This window comes from Lissotriton vulgaris, chromosome 4_1 (genome assembly GCF_964263255.1).
Source record: "Lissotriton vulgaris chromosome 4_1, aLisVul1.2, whole genome shotgun sequence".
NCBI lineage: Eukaryota > Metazoa > Chordata > Amphibia > Caudata > Salamandridae > Lissotriton > Lissotriton vulgaris.
In genome coordinates this window covers 1,301,431,012-1,301,451,796 of record NC_141691.1, presented here as the reverse complement: position 1 = coordinate 1,301,451,796, position 20,785 = coordinate 1,301,431,012, and the positions used below count along the sequence as shown (strand labels likewise).

The window sequence follows — 20,785 nt, the reverse complement described above, 5'->3', positions numbered from 1 at the left end:
GAGGGGGGTCCCAGAATACCTTGTCCCTACCAATCCGGAGGAAAATTACCCCCATTTCTTGTAATCCGTGCACACGAGGTGACAGAGGGGACCCAGGGCGCAAAAGTGCCCGACCTCCTGGAGTCCTCGCTGGGACCTGGGAGGCGAGTGGCACCCCATCGGGACTTCCAGGGAAGTCCGGCCATCTGGTCACACCATAGGAAAGCTTCGCGGGCGACCAGATGGCCGAGGCGAGAGGGGCGACCAGATGGCCAGGAACGAAATGACGCCAATCTGTCTGCCCCGGGCCTGTAGGGCTCAGGAGCTGCGGGGCCCCTGGGCTCTGGGACTGCAGGGCTCGGGGACTGCAGGGCTCCACGGCTGCAGGGCTCCGGGACTCCAGGGCTCCAGGGCTCCAGGGCTCCAGGGCTCCAGGGCTCCAGGGCTCGCGGGCTGCAGGGCTCCAGAGCAGCAGGGCTCTGGGGTTGCAGGGCCCGGGACCCATGGAGCCCGTCCCAGGACCCATGGAGCCCGTCCCAGGCTCTTCCCCACGCCGCGGGTCGGAGGAGGGAGCCCCGGATGCCTGGGAGGTGTTGCCCGGGGCACATCCCATCTGGTCCCCAGGAAGGGGACCGCCAGCACAGGCAGGCGGGCCCGGGTGCTGCCTGGCCCTGTCTCAGCATGGCCAGACCTCGCGGAGGCCTGCCTGAGCAAACTCGGAGGAAAAGGCCCATCGGCGATGGGGCTGAGAGGCAGGTGCGTACCCGGGCCCCTGGGGGCCCCGGCGGGCGGGCCCGGGTCCTGCCTTCCCCGGATTCAGAACCACCGGACCTATCGGAGGTCGGAATGTAGGAAAAAAACTCGGAGAAAAGGAACCATCGGGAAGGGGCTGAGAGGCAGGTGCGTTCCCGGGCCCCTGGGGGCCCCGGCGGGCTGGCCCGGGTGCTGCCTGGCCCCGTCTCAGCATGGCCAGACCTCGCGGAGGCCTGCCTGAGCAAACTCGGAGGAAAAGGCCCATCGGCAAGGGGGCTGAGCGGCAGGTACGTACCCGGGCCCCTGGGGGCCCCGGCGGGCATGCCCGGGTCCTGCCTTCCCCTGATTCAGAATCGCAAGACCACACGGAGGTCTGACTGACCCTCTCCCTACTAATCCGGAGGAAAATTACCCCCCTTTCTTGTAATCCGTGCACTCGAGGTGACAGAGGGGACCCAAGGCGCAAAAGTACCCGACCTCCTGGAGCCCTCGCTGGGATCCGGGAGGCAAATGGCACCTCATCGGGACTTCCAGGGAAGTTTGGCCATCTGGTCTCCCCCATCGGAAAGCATTGCGTGTGACCAGATGGCCGGGATCGAAAGTGCTTCACACCCCGAGCCTTCGTGGTAGGGCTCCTGCCTGCCTTTCCTGCCTGCCTGCCTGCCTCCGTCCGCGGCGGACGGGAAAGACCATCCGCCATCCTAATTTACCCCAGGCTTAACGGGTCACCCTTAACATAGCCTTAACATAGCCAGGGACGATGGGGCCGATTATGATGGCGGACGGGAAAGACCGTCCGCGGTGGCAACGGACAGGAAAGACCATCTGCAGGGCGGACGCGAAAGTGAAGGCCCGTCCCAGGCACTCGGCCATGCAGTGGAGAAGTGTGGCTCAATGGTTAGCGAGTCAGACCCTGATGCAGAGGTCTAGCCCGGGACCAGGGTTCGATTCCCCGCCTCGGCGGGTCTTGGGCTCAAAATCCCACGGAACTGATAATTTTCGCCTCGGTGCCTATTCCAATCATGGAGTCCCACTCACCAGCCTGGGAGGGGTGCCCTGCCTTCCCCTGATTCAGAATCACCAGACCACACGGAGGTCTGACTGACCCTCTCCCTAGTAATCCGGAGAAAAATTACCCTCTTTTCTTTTAATCCGTGCACATGAGGTGACAGAGGGGACCCAAGGCGCGAAAGTACCCGACCTCCTGGAGCCCTCGCTGGCATCGGGGAGGCAAATGGCACCTCATCGGGACTTCCAGGGAACCCCAGCCACCTGGTCGCCCCATTGGAAAGCATTGCGTGAGACCAGATGGCTGGGATCGAAAGTGCTTCCCACCCCGAGCCTTCGCGGTAGGGCTCCTGCCTGCCTGCCCACGCAAGGCAGGGCTCCGGGACCCCGGCTGGGCCTCAGGCGCGGGGTGGACCACCGGAGCTCTCAGGCACGGACGCCCGAAGGGAGGACTGCCCGGGACCCGCGGACCCCGTCCTGGGCACTCTGATCTGCCGCCGGCGCCGGGGATCGAACCGTGATTCCCCAGATGGGGATATCCCAAAAATCCGGCCTGGGAGGTGCTCGCCAGGACCAGGGTTGGAGACCCCTGGTATAGATGAATCAATTGCATATAGGTGATGAATTGTTATTTATTGCTAAAACACATGGAAAAAACATTAATGGTTCTAAGTTCTAACACTAAGTATGAAAATCTCTTTTGTATTGTAATTTTTCTAAAGTCATATTAGTTTCTTCATGTTGATAATTTATATTTATAACTTCATGGTACACCTCTGAAATTAAGCTTTCCAAATCTCCCGGGTTAACTATCATTAGCACTTCTTCATATGCTGGACTTCCAGGAATTTGTGCAAAATGGCCTGTTAGCTCAGATGGTAAGAGCGTGGTGCTAATAACGCCAAGGTCACAGGTCCGATCCCTGTACAGGCCAAGTTTAATTGTTTGTAAAAAGATACATTTTTCTTGTGTCTCATTTTTGACTGTTTATCACCTTGGATCAAAAGCTACTTGAAGGATTGGATGAATACATTTGATATAGTTGTAGAATTAATTATCATTCTGAAAGCTCCTGGAATATCTATAATTGGTTCTAAGTTCTAACGCCAAGTAACTAAATCTCTTATTTATTGCAATTTATTGAGGTCATTTTTGTTTTGTCTTGTTGATGAAATATAAAGATAGTATGAATGTAAACAGCTGAATATAAGCTTTCCAACTATCCCGGGTTAACAATCAGTAGCACTTCATCATCTGCTATTTCTTCAATAGTATGCTATATATTTAGTGAGCCTATTAGTTTAGTCTTTAGAGCATAAAGTTAAAAATGCCAAGGACATACTTTCAATCAGTCTCCAAGCCAATAAGTGATGCTCCTTTAATGTTCAAAATAGATGTATTTTCTTCTGTATAATGTGTATGTCTATATTTCCTTTGAGGGGAAGCTGATAGAATGATTAGATGAATCAATTGCATATAGGTGATGAATTGTTATTTATTGCTAAAACACATGGGAAAAACATTAATGGTTCTAAGTTCTAACACTAAGTATGAAAATCTCTTTTGTATTGTAATTTTTCTAAAGTCATATTAGTTTCTTCATGTTGATAATTTATATTTATAACTTCATGGTACACCTCCGAAATTAAGCTTTCCAAATCTCCCGGGTTAACTATCATTAGCACTTCTTCATATGCTGGACTTCCAGGAATTTGTGCAAAATAGCCTGTTAGCTCAGATGGTTAGAGCGTGGTGCTAATAACGCCAAGGTCACAGGTTCGATCCCTGTACAGGCCAAGTTTAATTGTTTGAAAAAAGATTAATTTTTCTTGTGTCTCATTTTTGACTGTTTATCACCTTGGATCAAACGCTGCTTGAAGGATTGGATGAATGCATTTGATATAGTTGTAGAATTAATTATTATTCTGAAAGCTCCTGGAATATCTATTAATGGTTCTAAGTTCTAACGCCAAGTAACTAAACCTCTTATTTATTGCAATTTATTGAGGTCATTTTTGTTTTGTCTTGTTGATGAAATATAAAGATAGTATGAATGTAAACAGCTGAATATAAGCTTTCCAACTATCCCGGGTTAACAATCGGTAGCACTTCATCATCTGCTATTTCTTCAATAGTATGCTATATATTTATTGAGCCTATTAGTTTAGTCTTTAGAGCATAAAGTTAACAATGCCAAGAACATACTTTCAATCAGTCTCTAAGCCAATACTTGATGCTCCTTTAATGTTGAAAATAGATGTATTTTCTTCAGTATCATTTGTATGTCTATATTTCCTTCGAGGGGAAGCTGACACAATGATTAGATGAATCAATTGCATATAGATGATGAATTGTTATTTATTGCTAAAACACATGGAAAAAACATTAAAGGTTCTAAGTTCTAACACTAAGTATGAAAATCTCTTTTGTATTGTAATTTTTCTAAAGTCATATTAGTTTCTTCATGTTGATAATTTATATTTATAACTTCATGGTACACCTCTGAAATTAAGCTTTCCAAATCTCCCGGGTTAACTATCATTAGCACTTCTTCATATGCTGGACTTCCAGGAATTTGTGCAAAATGGCCTGTTAGCTCAGATGGTTAGAGCATGGTGCTAATAACGCCAAGGGCACAGGTCCGATCCCTGTACAGGCCAAGTTTAATTGTTTGTAAAAAGATACATTTTTCTTGTGTCTCATTTTTGACTGTTTATCACCTTGGATCAAAAGCTACTTGAAGGATTGGATGAATACATTTGATATAGTTGTAGAATTAATTATTATTCTGAAAGCTCCTGAAATATCTATTAATGGTTCTAAGTTCTAACGCCAAGTAACTAAATCTCTTATTTATTGCAATTTATTGAGGTCATTTTTGTTTTGTCTTGTTGATGAAATATAAAGATAGTATGAATGTAAACAGCTGAATATAAGCTTTCCAACTATCCTGGGTTAACAATCAGTAGCACTTCATCATCTGCTATTTCTGCAATAGTATGCTATATATTTAGTGAGCCTATTAGTTTAGTCTTTAGAGCATAAAGTTAAAAATGCCAAGGACATACTTTCAATCAGTCTCCAAGCCAATAAGTGATGCTCCTTTAATGTTGAAAATAGATGTATTTTCTTCAGTATCATTTGTATGTCTATATTTCCTTCGAGGGGAAGCTGACACAATGATTAGATGAATCAATTGCATATAGGTGATGAATTGTTATTTATTGCTAAAACACATGGAAAAAACATTAATGGCTCTAAGTTCTAACACTAAGTATGAACATCTCTTTTGTATTGTAATTTTTCTAAAGTCATATTAGTTTCTTCATGTTGATATTATATATTTATAACTTCATGGTAAACCTCCGAAATTAAGCTTTCCAAATCTCCCGGGTTAACTATCATTAGCACTTCTTCATATGCTGGACTTCCAGGAATTTGTGCAGACCGGCCTGTTAGCTCAGATGGTTAGAGCGTGGTGCTAATAATGCCAAGGTCACAGGTTCGATCCCTGTACAGGCCAAGTTTAATTGTTTGAAAAAAGATTAATTTTTCTTGTGTCTCATTTTTGACTGTTTATCACCTTGGATCAAACGATGCTTGAAGGATTGGATGAATACATTTGATATAGTTGTAGAATTAATTATTATTCTGAAAGCTCCTGGAATATTTATTAATGGTTCTAAGTTCTAACACCAACTAACTAAATCTCTTATTTATTGCAATTTATTGAGGTCATTTTTGTTTTGTCTTGTTGATGAAATATAAAAATAGTATGAATGTAAACAGCTGAATATAAGCTTTCCAACTATCCCGGGTTAACAATCAGTAGCACTTCATCATCTGCTATTTCTTCAATAGTATGCTATGTATTTATTGAGCCTATTAGTTTAGTCTGTAGAGCATAAAGTTAAAAATGCCAAGGACATACTTTCAATCAGTCTCCAAGCCAATAAGTGATGCTCCTTTAATGTTGAAAATAGATGTATTTTCTTCAGTATCATTTGTATGTCTATATTTCCTTCGAGGGGAAGCTGACACAATGATTAGATGAATCAATTGCATATAGGTGATGAATTGTTATTTATTGCTAAAACACATGGAAAAAACATTAATGGTTCTAAGTTCTAACACTAAGTATGAAAATCTCTTTTGTATTGTAATTTTTCTAAAGTCATATTAGTTTCTTCATGTTGATAATTTATATTTATAACTTCATGGTACACCTCTGAAATTAAGCTTTCCAAATCTCCCGGGTTAACTATCATTAGCACTTCTTCATATGCTGGACTTCCAGGAATTTGTGCAAAATGGCCTGTTAGCTCAGATGCTTAGAGCGTGGTGCTAATAACGCCAAGGTCACAGGTCCGATCCCTGTACAGGCCAAGTTTAATTGTTTGTAAAAAGGTACATTTTTCTTGTGTCTCATTTTTGACTGTTTCTCACCTTGGATCAAAAGCTACTTGAAGGATTGGATGAATACATTTGATATAGTTGTAGAATTAATTATCATTCTGAAAGCTCCTGGAATATCTATAATTGGTTCTAAGTTCTAACGCCAAGTAACTAAATCTCTTATTTATTGCAATTTATTGAGGTCATTTTTGTTTTGTCTTGTTGATGAAATATAAAGATAGTATGAATGTAAACAGCTGAATATAAGCTTTCCAACTATCCCGGGTTAACAATCAGTAGCACTTCATCATCTGCTATTTCTTCAATAGTATGCTATATATTTAGTGAGCCTATTAGTTTAGTCTTTAGAGCATAAAGTTAAAAATGCCAAGGACATACTTTCAATCAGTCTCCAAGCCAATAAGTGATGCTCCTTTAATGTTGAAAATAGATGTATTTTCTTCTGTATAATGTGTATGTCTATATTTCCTTTGAGGGGAAGCTGATAGAATGATTAGATGAATCAATTGCATATAGGTGATGAATTGTTATTTATTGCTAAAACACATGGAAAAAACATTAATGGTTCTAAGTTCTAACACTAAGTATGAAAATCTCTTTTGTATTGTAATTTTTCTAAAGTCATCTTAGTTTCTTCATGTTGATAATTTATATTTATAACTTCATGGTACACCTCCGAAATTAAGCTTTCCAAATCTCCCGGGTTAACTATCATTAGCACTTCTTCATATGCTGGACTTCCAGGAATTTGTGCAAAATGGCCTGTTAGCTCAGATGGTTAGAGCGTGGTGCTAATAACGCCAAGGTCACAGGTTCAATCCCTGTACAGGCCAAGTTTAAGTGTTTGAAAAAAGATTAACTTTTCTTGTGTCTCATTTTTGACTGTTTATCACCTTGGATCAAACGCTGCTTGAAGGATTGGATGAATGCATTAGATATAGTTGTAGAATTAATTATTATTCTGAAAGCTCCTGGAATATCTATTAATGGTTCTAAGTTCTAACGCCAAGTAACTAAATCTCTTATTTATTGCAATTTATTGAGGTCATTTTTGTTTTGTCTTGTTGATGAAATATAAAGATAGTATGAATCTAAACAGCTGAATATAAGCTTTCCAACTATCCCGGGTTAACAATCGGTAGCACTTCATCATCTGCTATTTCTTCAATATTATGCTATATATTTATTGAGCCTATTAGTTTAGTCTTTAGAGCATAACGTTAACAATGCCAAGAACATACTTTCAATCAGTCTCTAAGCCAATACTTGATGCTCCTTTAATGTTGAAAATAGATGTATTTTCTTCAGTATCATTTGTATGTCTATATTTCCTTCGAGGGGAAGCTGACACAATGATTAGATGAATCAATTGCATATAGGTGATGAATTGTTATTTATTGCTAAAACACATGGAAAAAACATTAATGGCTCTAAGTTCTAACACTAAGTATGAAAATCTCTTTTGTATTGTAATTTTTCTAAAGTCATATTAGTTTCTTCATGTTGATATTATATATTTATAACTTCATGGTAAACCTCCGAAATTAAGCTTTCCAAATCGCCCGGGTTAACTATCATTAGCACTTCTTCATATGCTGGACTTCCAGGAATTTGTGCAGACCGGCCTGTTAGCTCAGATGGTTAAAGCGTGGTGCTAATAACGCCAAGGTCACAGGTTCGATCCCTGTACAGGCCAAGTTTAATTGTTTGAAAAAAGATTAATTTTTCTTGTGTCTCATTTTTGACTGTTTATCACCTTGGATCAAACGATGCTTGAAGGATTGGATGAATACATTTGATATAGTTGTAGAATTAATTATTATTCTGAAAGCTCCTGGAATATCTATTAATGGTTCTAAGTTCTAACACCAAGTAACTAAATCTCTTATTTATTGCAATTTATGGAGGTCATTTTTTGCATATAGGTGATGAATTGTTATTTATTGCTAAAACACATGGAAAAAACATTAATGGTTCTAAGTTCTAACACTAAGTATGAAAATCTCTTTTGTATTGTAATTTTTCTAAAGTCATATTAGTTTCTTCATGTTGATAATTTATATTTATAACTTCATGGTACACCTCTGAAATTAAGCTTTCCAAATCTCCCGGGTTAACTATTATTAGCACTTCTTCATATGCTGGACTTCCAGGAATTTGTGCAAAATGGCCTGTTAGCTCAGATGGTTAGAGCGTGGTGCTAATAACGCCAAGGTCACAGGTCCGATCCCTGTGCAGGCCAAGTTTAATTGTTTGTAAAAAGATACATTTTTCTTGTGTCTCATTTTTGACTGTTTATCACCTTGGATCAAAAGCTACTTGAAGGATTGGATGAATACATTTGATATAGTTGTAGAATTAATTATCATTCTGAAAGCTCCTGGAATATCTATTAATGGTTCTAAGTTCTAACGCCCAGTAACTAAATCTCTTATTTATTGCAATTTATTGAGGTCATTTTTGTTTTGTCTTGTTGATGAAATATATAGATAGTGTGAATGTAAACAGCTGAATATAAGCTTTCCAACTATCCCGGGTTAACAATCGGTAGCACTTCATCATCTGCTATTTCTTCAATAGTATGCTATATATTTATTGAGCCTATTAGTTTAGTCTTTAGAGCATAAAGTTAACAATGCCAAGAACATACTTTCAATCAGTCTCTAAGCCAATACTTGATGCTCCTTTAATGTTGAAAATAGATGTATTTTCTTCAGTATCATTTGTATGTCTATATTTCCTTCGAGGGGAAGCTGACACAATGATTAGATGAATCAATTGCATATAGGTGATGAATTGTTATTTATTGCTAAAACACATGGAAAAAACATTAATGGCTCTAAGTTCTAACACTAAGTATGAAAATCTCTTTTGTATTGTAATTTTTCTAAAGTCATATTAGTTTCTTCATGTTGATATTATATATTTATAACTTCATGGTAAACCTCCGAAATTAAGCTTTCCAAATCTCCCGGGTTAACTATCATTAGCACTTCTTCATATGCTGGACTTCCAAAAATTTGTGCAGACCGGCCTGTTAGCTCAGATTGTTAGAGCGTGGTGCTAATAACGCCAAGGTCACAGGTTCGATCCCTGTACAGGCCAAGTTTAATTGTTTGAAAAAAGATTAATTTTTCTTGTGTCTCATTTTTGACTGTTTATCACCTTGGATCAAACGATGCTTGAAGGATTGGATGAATACATTTGATATAGTTGTAGAATTAATTATTATTCTGAAAGCTCCTGGAATATCTATTAATGGTTCTAAGTTCTAACACCAAGTAACTAAATCTCTTATTTATTGCAATTTATTGAGGTCATTTTTGTTTTGTCTTGTTGATGAAATATAAAAATAGTATGAATGTAAACAGCTGAATATAAGCTTTCCAACTATCCCGGGTTAACAATCGGTAGCACTTCATCATCTGCTATTTCTTCAATAGTATGCTATATATTTATTGAGCCTATTAGTTTAGTCTTTAGAGCATAAAGTTAACAATGCAAGAACATACTTTCAATCAGTCTCCAAGCCAATACTTGATGCTCCTTTAATGTTGAAAATAGATGTATTTTCTTCTGTATCATGTGTATCTCTATATTTCCTTTGAGGGGAAGCTGATATAATGATTAAATGAATCAATTGCATATAGGTGATGAATTGTTATTTATTGCTAAAACACATGGAAAAAACATTAATGGTTCTAAGTTCTAACACTAAGTATGAAAATCTCTTTTGTATTGTAATTTTTTTAAAGTCATATAAGTTTCTTCATGTTGATATTATACATTTATAACTTCATGGTAAACCTCTGAAATTAAGCTTTCCAAATCTCCCGGGTTAACTATCATTAGCACTTCTTCATATGCTGGACTTCCAGTAATTTGTGCAAAATGGCCTGTTAGCTCAGATGGTTAGAGCGTGGTGCTAATAACGCCAAGGTCACAGGTTCGATCCCTGTACAGGCCAAGTTTAATTGTTTGTAAAAAGATAAATGTTTCTTGTGTCTCATTTTTGACTGTTTATCACCTTGGATCAAACGCTGCTTGAAGGATTGGATGAATACATTTGATATAGTTGTAGAATTAATTATTATTCTGAAAGCTCCTGAAATATCTATTAATGGTTCTAAGTTCTAACGCCAAGTAACTAAATCTCTTATTTATTGCAATTTATTGAGGTCATTTTTGTTTTGTCTTGTTGATGAAATATAAAGATAGTATGAATGTAAACAGCTGAATATAAGCTTTCCAACTATCCCGGGTTAACAATCGGTAGCACTTCATCATCTGCTATTTCTTCAATAGTATGCTATGTATTTATTGAGCCTATTAGTTTAGTCTGTAGAGCATAAAGTTAAAAATGTCAAGGACATACTTTCAATCAGTCTTCAAGCCAATACTTGATGCTCCTTTAATGTTGAAAATAGATGTATTTTCTTCTGTATAATGTGTATGTCTATATTTCCTTTGAGGGGAAGCTGATAGAATGTATAGATGAATCAATTGCATATAGGTGATAAATTGTTATTTATTGCTAAAACACATGGAAAAAACATTAATGGTTCTAAGTTCTAACACTAAGTATAAAAATCTCTTTTGTATTGTAATTTTTCTAAAGTCATATTAGTTTCTTCATGTTGATAATTTATATTTATAACTTCATGGTACACCTCTGAAATTAAGCTTTCCAAATCTCCCGGGTTAACTATCATTAGCACTTCTTCATATGCTGGACTTCCAGGAATTTGTGCAAAATGGCCTGTTAGCTCAGATGGTTAGAGCGTGGTGCTAATAACGCCAAGGTCACAGGTCCGATCCCTGTACAGGCCTAGTTTAATTGTTTGAAAAAAGATTAATTTTTCTTGTGTCTCATTTTTGACTGTTTATCACCTTGGATCAAACGCTGCTTGAAGGATTGGATGAATGCATTTGATATAGTTGTAGAATTAATTATTATTCTGAAAGCTCCTGGAATATCTATTAATGGTTCTAAGTTCTAACGCCAAGTAACTAAACCTCTTATTTATTGCAATTTATTGAGGTCATTTTTGTTTTGTCTTGTTGATGAAATATAAAGATAGTATGAATGTAAACAGCTGAATATAAGCTTTCCAACTATCCCGGGTTAACAATCGGTAGCACTTCATCATCTGCTATTTCTGCAATAGTATGCTATATATTTAGTGAGCCTATTAGTTTAGTCTTTAGAGCATAAAGTTAAAAATGCCAAGGACATACTTTCAATCAGTCTCCAAGCCAATAAGTGATGCTCCTTTAATGTTGAAAATAGATGTATTTTCTTCAGTATCATTTGTATGTCTATATTTCCTTCGAGGGGAAGCTGACACAATGATTAGATGAATCAATTGCATATAGGTGATGAATTGTTATTTATTGCTAAAACACATGGAAAAAACATTAATGGCTCTAAGTTCTAACACTAAGTATGAACATCTCTTTTGTATTGTAATTTTTCTAAAGTCATATTAGTTTCTTCATGTTGATATTATATATTTATAACTTCATGGTAAACCTCCGAAATTAAGCTTTCCAAATCTCCCGGGTTAACTATCATTAGCACTTCTTCATATGCTGGACTTCCAGGAATTTGTGCAGACCGGCCTGTTAGCTCAGATGGTTAGAGCGTGGTGCTAATAACGCTAAGGTCACAGGTTCGATCCCTGTACAGGCCAAGTTTAATTGTTTGAAAAAAGATTAATTTTTCTTGTGTCTCATTTTTGACTGTTTATCACCTTGGATCAAACGATGCTTGAAGGATTGGATGAATACATTTGATATAGTTGTAGAATTAATTATTATTCTGAAAGCTCCTGGAATATTTAATAATGGTTCTAAGTTCTAACACCAAGTAACTAAATCTCTTATTTATTGCAATTTATTGAGGTCATTTTTGTTTTGTCTTGTTGATGAAATATAAAGATAGTATGAATGTAAACAGCTGAATATAAGCTTTCCAACTATCCCGGGTTAACAATCGGTAGCACTTCATCATCTGCTATTTCTTCAATAGTATGCTATATATTTATTGAGCCTATTAGTTTAGTCTTTAGAGCATAAAGTTAACAATTCCAAGAACATACTTTCAATCAGTCTCTAAGCCAATACTTGATGCTCCTTTAATGTTGAAAATAGATATATTTTCTTCAGTATCATTTGTATGTCTATATTTCCTTCGAGGGGAAGCTGACACAATGATTAGATGAATCAATTGCATATAGGTGATGAATTGTTATTTATTGCTAAAACACATGGAAAAAACATTAATGGTTCTAAGTTCTAACACTAAGTATGAAAATCTCTTTTGTATTGTAATTTTTCTAAAGTCATATTAGTTTCTTCATGTTGATAATTTATATTTATAACTTCATGGTACACCTCTGAAATTAAGCTTTCCAAATCTCCCGGGTTAACTATCATTAGCACTTCTTCATATGCTGGACTTCCAGGAATTTGTGCAAAATGGCCTGTTAGCTCAGATGGTTAGAGCGTGGTGCTAATAACGCCAAGGTCACAGGTCCGATCCCTGTACAGGCCAAGTTTAATTGTTTGTAAAAATATACATTTTTCTTGTGTCTCATTTTTGACTGTTTATCACCTTGGATCAAAAGCTACTTGAAGGATTGGATGAATACATTTGATATAGTTGTAGAATTAATTATTATTCTGAAAGCTCCTGAAATATCTATTAATGGTTCTAAGTTCTAACGCCAAGTAACTAAATCTCTTATTTATTGCAATTTATTGAGGTCATTTTTGTTTTGTCTTGTTGATGAAATATAAAGATAGTATGAATGTAAACAGCTGAATATAAGCTTTCCAACTATCCCGGGTTAACAATCGGTAGCACTTCATCATCTGCTATTTCTTCAATAGTATGCTATGTATTTATTGAGCCTATTAGTTTAGTCTGTAGAGCATAAAGTTAAAAATGCCAAGGACATACTTTCAATCAGTCTTCAAGCCAATACTTGATGCTCCTTTAATGTTGAAAATAGATGTATTTTCTTCTGTATAATGTGTATGTCTATATTTCTTTTGAGGGGAAGCTGATAGAATGTATAGATGAATCAATTGCATATAGGTGATGAATTGTTATTTATTGCTAAAACACATGGAAAAAACATTAATGGTTCTAAGTTCTAACACTAAGTATGAACATCTCTTTTGTATTGTAATTTTTCTAAAGTCATATTAGTTTCTTCATGTTGATAATTTATATTTATAACTTCATGGTACAACTCTGAAATTAAGCTTTCCAAATCTCCCGGGTTAACTATCATTAGCACTTCTTCATATGCTGGACTTCCAGGAATTTGTGCAAAATGGCCTGTTAGCTCAGATGGTTAGAGCGTGGTGCTAATAACGCCAAGGTCACAGGTCCGATCCCTGTACAGGCCAAGTTTAATTGTTTGTAAAAAGATAAATTTTTCTTGTGTCTCATTTTTGACTGTTTATCACCTTGGATCAAAAGCTACTTGAAGGATTGGATGAATACATTTGATATAGTTGTAGAATTAATTATCATTCTGAAAGCTCCTGGAATATCTATAATTGGTTCTAAGTTCTAACGCCAAGTAACTAAATCTCTTATTTATTGCAATTTATTGAGGTCATTTTTTTTTGTCTTGTTGATGAAATATAAAGATAGTATGAATGTAAACAGCTGAATATAAGCTTTCCAACTATCCCGGGTTAACAATCAGTAGCACTTCATCATCTGCTATTTCTTCAATAGTATGCTATATATTTAGTGAGCCTATTAGTTTAGTCTTTAGAGCATAAAGTTAAAAATGCCAAGGACATACTTTCAATCAGTCTCCAAGCCAATAAGTGATGCTCCTTTAATGTTGAAAATAGATGTATTTTCTTCTGTATAATGTGTATGTCTATATTTCCTTTGAGGGGAAGCTGATAGAATGATTAGATGAATCAATTGCATATAGGTGATGAATTGTTATTTATTGCTAAAACACATGGGAAAAACATTAATGGTTCTAAGTTCTAACACTAAGTATGAAAATCTCTTTTGTATTGTAATTTTTCTAAAGTCATATTAGTTTCTTCATGTTGATAATTTATATTTATAACTTCATGGTACACCTCCGAAATTAAGCTTTCCAAATCTCCCGGGTTAACTATCATTAGCACTTCTTCATATGCTGGACTTCCAGGAATTTGTGCAAAATGGCCTGTTAGCTCAGATGGTTAGAGCGTGGTGCTAATAACGCCAAGGTCACAGGTTCGATCCCTGTACAGGCCAAGTTTAATTGTTTGAAAAAAGATTAATTTTTCTTGTGTCTCATTTTTGACTGTTTATCACCTTGGATCAAACGCTGCTTGAAGGATTGGATGAATGCATTTGATATAGTTGTAGAATTAATTATTATTCTGAAAGCTCCTGGAATATCTATTAATGGTTCTAAGTTCTAACGCCAAGTAACTAAATCTCTTATTTATTGCAATTTATTGAGGTCATTTTTGTTTTGTCTTGTTGATGAAATATAAAGATAGTATGAATGTAAACAGCTGAATATAAGCTTTCCAACTATCCCGGGTTAACAATCGGTAGCACTTCATCATCTGCTATTTCTTCAATAGTATGCTATATATTTATTGAGCCTATTAGTTTAGTCTTTAGAGCATAAAGTTAACAATGCCAAGAACATACTTTCAATCAGTCTCTAAGCCAATACTTGATGCTCCTTTAATGTTGAAAATAGATGTATTTTCTTCAGTATCATTTGTATGTCTATATTTCCTTCGAGGGGAAGCTGACACAATGATTAGATGAATCAATTGCATATAGGTGATGAATTGTTATTTATTGCTAAAACACATGGAAAAAACATTAAAGGTTCTAAGTTCTAACACTAAGTATGAAAATCTCTTTTGTATTGTAATTTTTCTAAAGTCATATTAGTTTCTTCATGTTGATAATTTATATTTATAACTTCATGGTACACCTCTGAAATTAAGCTTTCCAAATCTCCCGGGTTAACTATCATTAGCACTTCTTCATATGCTGGACTTCCAGGAATTTGTGCAAAATGGCCTGTTAGCTCAGATGGTTAGAGCGTGGTGCTAATAACGCCAAGGTCACAGGTCCGATCCCTGTACAGGCCAAGTTTAATTGTTTGTAAAAAGATACATTTTTCTTGTGTCTCATTTTTGACTGTTTATCACCTTGGATCAAAAGCTACTTGAAGGATTGGATGAATACATTTGATATAGTTGTAGAATTAATTATCATTCTGAAAGCTCCTGGAATATCTATAATTGGTTCTAAGTTCTAACGCCAAGTAACTAAATCTCTTATTTATTGCAATTTATTGAGGTCATTTTTGTTTTGTCTTGTTGATGAAATATAAAGATAGTATGAATGTAAACAGCTGAATATAAGCTTTCCAACTATCCTGGGTTAACAATCAGTAGCACTTCATCATCTGCTATTTCTGCAATAGTATGCTATATATTTAGTGAGCCTATTAGTTTAGTCTTTAGAGCATAAAGTTAAAAATGCCAAGGACATACTTTCAATCAGTCTCCAAGCCAATAAGTGATGCTCCTTTAATGTTGAAAATAGATGTATTTTCTTCAGTATCATTTGTATGTCTATATTTCCTTCGAGGGGAAGCTGACACAATGATTAGATGAATCAATTGCATATAGGTGATGAATTGTTATTTATTGCTAAAACACATGGAAAAAACATTAATGGCTCTAAGTTCTAACACTAAGTATGAACATCTCTTTTGTATTGTAATTTTTCTAAAGTCATATTAGTTTCTTCATGTTGATATTATATATTTATAACTTCATGGTAAACCTCCGAAATTAAGCTTTCCAAATCTCCCGGGTTAACTATCATTAGCACTTCTTCATATGCTGGACTTCCAGGAATTTGTGCAGACCGGCCTGTTAGCTCAGATGGTTAGAGCGTGGTGCTAATAACGCCAAGGTCACAGGTTCGATCCCTGTACAGGCCAAGTTTAATTGTTTGAAAAAAGATTAATTTTTCTTGTGTCTCATTTTTGACTGTTTATCACCTTGGATCAAAAGCTACTTGAAGGATTGGATGAATACATTTGATATAGTTGTAGAATTAATTATCATTCTGAAAGCTCCTGGAATATCTATAATTGGTTCTAAGTTCTAACGCCAAGTAACTAAATCTCTTATTTATTGCAATTTATTGAGGTCATTTTTGTTTTGTCTTGTTGATGAAATATAAAGATAGTATGAATGTAAACAGCTGAATATAAGCTTTCCAACTATCCCGGGTTAACAATCAGTAGCACTTCATCATCTGCTATTTCTTCAATAGTATGCTATATATTTAGTGAGCCTATTAGTTTAGTCTTTAGAGCATAAAGTTAAAAATGCCAAGGACATACTTTCAATCAGTCTCCAAGCCAATAAGTGATGCTCCTTTAATGTTGAAAATAGATGTATTTTCTTCAGTATCATTTGTATGTCTATATTTCCTTCGAGGGGAAGCTGACACAATGATTAGATGAATCAATTGCATATAGGTGATGAATTGTTATTTATTGCTAAAACACATGGACAAAACATTAATGGCTCTAAGTTCTAACACTAAGTATGAACATCTCTTTTGTATTGTAATTTTTCTAAAGTCATATTAGTTTCTTCATGTTGATATTATATATTTATAACTTCATGGTAAACCTCCGAAATTAAGCTTTCCAAATCTCCCGGGTTAACTATCATTAGCACTTCTTCATATGCTGGACTTCCAGGAATTTGTGCAGACCGGCCTGTTAGCTCAGATGGTTAGAGCGTGGTGCTAATAACGCCAAGGTCACAGGTTCGATCCCTGTACAGGCCAAGTTTAATTGTTTGAAAAAAGATTAATTTTTCTTGTGTCTCATTTTTGACTGTTTATCACCTTGGATCAAAAGCTACTTGAAGGATTGGATGAATACATTTGATATAGTTGTAGAATTAATTATTATTCTGAAAGCTCCTGGAATATCTATTAATGGTTCTAAGTTCTAACACCAAGTAACTAAATCTCTTATTTATTGCAATTTATTGAGGTCATTTTTGTTTTGTCTTGTTGATGAAATATAAAAATAGTATGAATGTAAACAGCTGAATATAAGCTTTCCAACTATCCCGGGTTAACAATCGGTAGCACTTCATCATCTGCTATTTCTTCAATAGTATGCTATATATTTATTGAGCCTATTAGTTTAGTCTTTAGAGCATAAAGTTAACAATGCAAGAACATACTTTCAATCAGTCTCCAAGCCAATACTTGATGCTCCTTTAATGTTGAAAATAGATGTATTTTCTTCTGTATCATGTGTATCTCTATATTTCCTTTGAGGGGAAGCTGATATAATGATTAAATGAATCAATTGCATATAGGTGATGAATTGTTATTTATTGCTAAAACACATGGAAAAAACATTAATGGTTCTAAGTTCTAACACTAAGTATGAAAATCTCTTTTGTATTGTAATTTTTTTAAAGTCATATAAGTTTCTTCATGTTGATATTATACATTTATAACTTCATGGTAAACCTCTGAAATTAAGCTTTCCAAATCTCCCGGGTTAACTATCATTAGCACTTCTTCATATGCTGGACTTCCAGTAATTTGTGCAAAATGGCCTGTTAGCTCAGATGGTTAGAGCGTGGTGCTAATAACGCCAAGGTCACAGGTTCGATCCCTGTACAGGCCAAGTTTAATTGTTTGTAAAAAGATAAATGTTTCTTGTGTCTCATTTTTGACTGTTTATCACCTTGGATCAAAAGCTACTTGAAGGATTGGATGAATACATTTGATATAGTTGTAGAATTAATTATCATTCTGAAAGCTCCTGGAATATCTATAATTGGTTCTAAGTTCTAACGCCAAGTAACTAAATCTCTTATTTATTGCAATTTATTGAGGTCATTTTTGTTTTGTCTTGTTGATGAAATATAAAGATAGTATGAATGTAAACAGCTGAATATAAGCTTTCCAACTATCCCGGGTTAACAATCAGTAGCACTTCATCATCTGCTATTTCTTCAATAGTATGCTATATATTTAGTGAGCCTATTAGTTTAGTCTTTAGAGCATAAAGTTAAAAATGCCAAGGACATACTTTCAATCAGTCTCCAAGCCAATAAGTGATGCTCCTTTAATGTTGAAAATAGATGTATTTTCTTCAGTATCATTTGTATGTCTATATTTCCTTCGAGGGGAAGCTGACACAATGATTAGATGAATCAATTGCATATAGGTGATGAATTGTTATTTATTGCTAAAACACATGGACAAAACATTAATGGCTCTAAGTTCTAACACTAAGTATGAACATCTCTTTTGTATTGTAATTTTTCTAAAGTCATATTAGTTTCTTCATGTTGATATTATATATTTATAACTTCATGGTAAACCTCCGAAATTAAGCTTTCCAAATCTCCCGGGTTAACTATCATTAGCACTTCTTCATATGCTGGACTTCCAGGAATTTGTGCAGACCGGCCTGTTAGCTCAGATGGTTAGAGCGTGGTGCTAATAACGCCAAGGTCACAGGTTCGATCCCTGTACAGGCCAAGTTTAATTGTTTGAAAAAAGATTAATTTTTCTTGTGTCTCATTTTTGACTGTTTATCACCTTGGATCAAAAGCTACTTGAAGGATTGGATGAATACATTTGATATAGTTGTAGAATTAATTATTATTCTGAAAGCTCCTGGAATATCTATTAATGGTTCTAAGTTCTAACACCAAGTAACTAAATCTCTTATTTATTGCAATTTATTGAGGTCATTTTTGTTTTGTCTTGTTGATGAAATATAAAAATAGTATGAATGTAAACAGCTGAATATAAGCTTTCCAACTATCCCGGGTTAACAATCGGTAGCACTTCATCATCTGCTATTTCTTCAATAGTATGCTATATATTTATTGAGCCTATTAGTTTAGTCTTTAGAGCATAAAGTTAACAATGCAAGAACATACTTTCAATCAGTCTCCAAGCCAATACTTGATGCTCCTTTAATGTTGAAAATAGATGTATTTTCTTCTGTATCATGTGTATCTCTATATTTCCTTTGAGGGGAAGCTGATATAATGATTAAATGAATCAATTGCATATAGGTGATGAATTGTTATTTATTGCTAAAACACATGGAAAAAACATTAATGGTTCTAAGTTCTAACACTAAGTATGAAAATCTCTTTTGTATTGTAATTTTTTTAAAGTCATATAAGTTTCTTCATGTTGATATTATACATTTATAACTTCATGGTAAACCTCTGAAATTAAGCTTTCCAAATCTCCCGGGTTAACTATCATTAGCACTTCTTCATATGCTGGACTTCCAGTAATTTGTGCAAAATGGCCTGTTAGCTCAGATGGTTAGAGCGTGGTGCTAATAACGCCAAGGTCACAGGTTCGATCCCTGTACAGGCCAAGTTTAATTGTTTGTAAAAAGATAAATGTTTCTTGTGTCTCATTTTTGACTGTTTATCACCTTGGATCAAACGCTGCTTGAAGGATTGGATGAATACATTTGATATAGTTGTAGAATTAATTATTATTCTGAAAGCTCCTGAAATATCTATTAATGGTTCTAAGTTCTAACGCCAAGTAACTAAATCTCTTATTTATTGCAATTTATTGAGGTCATTTTTGTTTTGTCTTGTTGATGAAATATAAAGATAGTATGAATGTAAACAGCTGAATATAAGCTTTCCAACTATCCCGGGTTAACAATCGGTAGCACTTCATCATCTGCTATTTCTTCAATAGTATGCTATGTATTTATTGAGCCTATTAGTTTAGTCTGTAGAGCATAAAGTTAAAAATGTCAAGGACATACTTTCAATCAGTCTTCAAGCCAATACTTGATGCTCCTTTAATGTTGAAAATAGATGTATTTTCTTCTGTATAATGTGTATGTCTATATTTCCTTTGAGGGGAAGCTGATAGAATGTATAGATGAATCAATTGCATATAGGTGATAAATTGTTATTTATTGCTGAAACACATGGAAAAAACATTAATGGTTCTAAGTTCTAACACTAAGTATGAAAATCTCTTTTGTATTGTAATTTTTCTAAAGTCATATTAGTTTCTTCATGTTGATAATTTATATTTATAACTTCATGGTACACCTCTGAAATTAAGCTTTCCAAATCTCCCGGGTTAACTATCATTAGCACTTCTTCATATGCTGGACTTCCAGGAATTTGTGCAAAATGGCCTGTTAGCTCAGATGGTTAGAGCGTGGTGCTAATAACGCCAAGGTCACAGGTCCGATCCCTGTACAGGCCTAGTTTAATTGTTTGAAAAAAGATTAATTTTTCTTGTGTCTCATTTTTGACTGTTTATCACCTTGGATCAAACGCTGCTTGAAGGATTGGATGAATGCATTTGATATAGTTGTAGAATTAATTATTATTCTGAAAGCTCCTGGAATATCTATTAATGGTTCTAAGTTCTAACGCCAAGTAACTAAACCTCTTATTTATTGCAATTTATTGAGGTCATTTTTGTTTTGTCTTGTTGATGAAATATAAAGATAGTATGAATGTAAACAGCTGAATATAAGCTTTCCAACTATCCCGGGTTAACAATCGGTAG

The 20,785-nt window shown here is 36.0% G+C and overlaps 8 non-coding genes across 8 annotated transcripts; all 8 read left to right on the top strand.

Annotated features, from left to right (window-relative positions):
* The first annotated feature begins 6,915 nt into the window (after positions 1–6,915).
* Positions 6,916–6,989, top strand: TRNAI-AAU (transfer RNA isoleucine (anticodon AAU)). Its single transcript has one exon. It is a non-coding gene; the product is annotated as a tRNA-Ile (tRNA).
* Positions 6,990–10,049: 3,060 nt separating this feature from the next.
* TRNAI-AAU (transfer RNA isoleucine (anticodon AAU)) lies at positions 10,050–10,123 on the top strand. Its single transcript has one exon. It is a non-coding gene; the product is annotated as a tRNA-Ile (tRNA).
* A 4,240-nt stretch (positions 10,124–14,363) lies between these two features.
* TRNAI-AAU (transfer RNA isoleucine (anticodon AAU)) lies at positions 14,364–14,437 on the top strand. The gene has a single exon. It is a non-coding gene; the product is annotated as a tRNA-Ile (tRNA).
* Positions 14,438–16,089: 1,652 nt separating this feature from the next.
* Positions 16,090–16,163, top strand: TRNAI-AAU (transfer RNA isoleucine (anticodon AAU)). Its single transcript has one exon. It is a non-coding gene; the product is annotated as a tRNA-Ile (tRNA).
* Positions 16,164–16,952: 789 nt separating this feature from the next.
* TRNAI-AAU (transfer RNA isoleucine (anticodon AAU)) lies at positions 16,953–17,026 on the top strand. Its single transcript has one exon. It is a non-coding gene; the product is annotated as a tRNA-Ile (tRNA).
* A 788-nt stretch (positions 17,027–17,814) lies between these two features.
* TRNAI-AAU (transfer RNA isoleucine (anticodon AAU)) lies at positions 17,815–17,888 on the top strand. Its single transcript has one exon. It is a non-coding gene; the product is annotated as a tRNA-Ile (tRNA).
* A 789-nt stretch (positions 17,889–18,677) lies between these two features.
* On the top strand, positions 18,678–18,751 carry TRNAI-AAU (transfer RNA isoleucine (anticodon AAU)). The gene has a single exon. It is a non-coding gene; the product is annotated as a tRNA-Ile (tRNA).
* A 788-nt stretch (positions 18,752–19,539) lies between these two features.
* On the top strand, positions 19,540–19,613 carry TRNAI-AAU (transfer RNA isoleucine (anticodon AAU)). The gene has a single exon. It is a non-coding gene; the product is annotated as a tRNA-Ile (tRNA).
* The last annotated feature ends 1,172 nt before the right edge of the window (positions 19,614–20,785 follow it).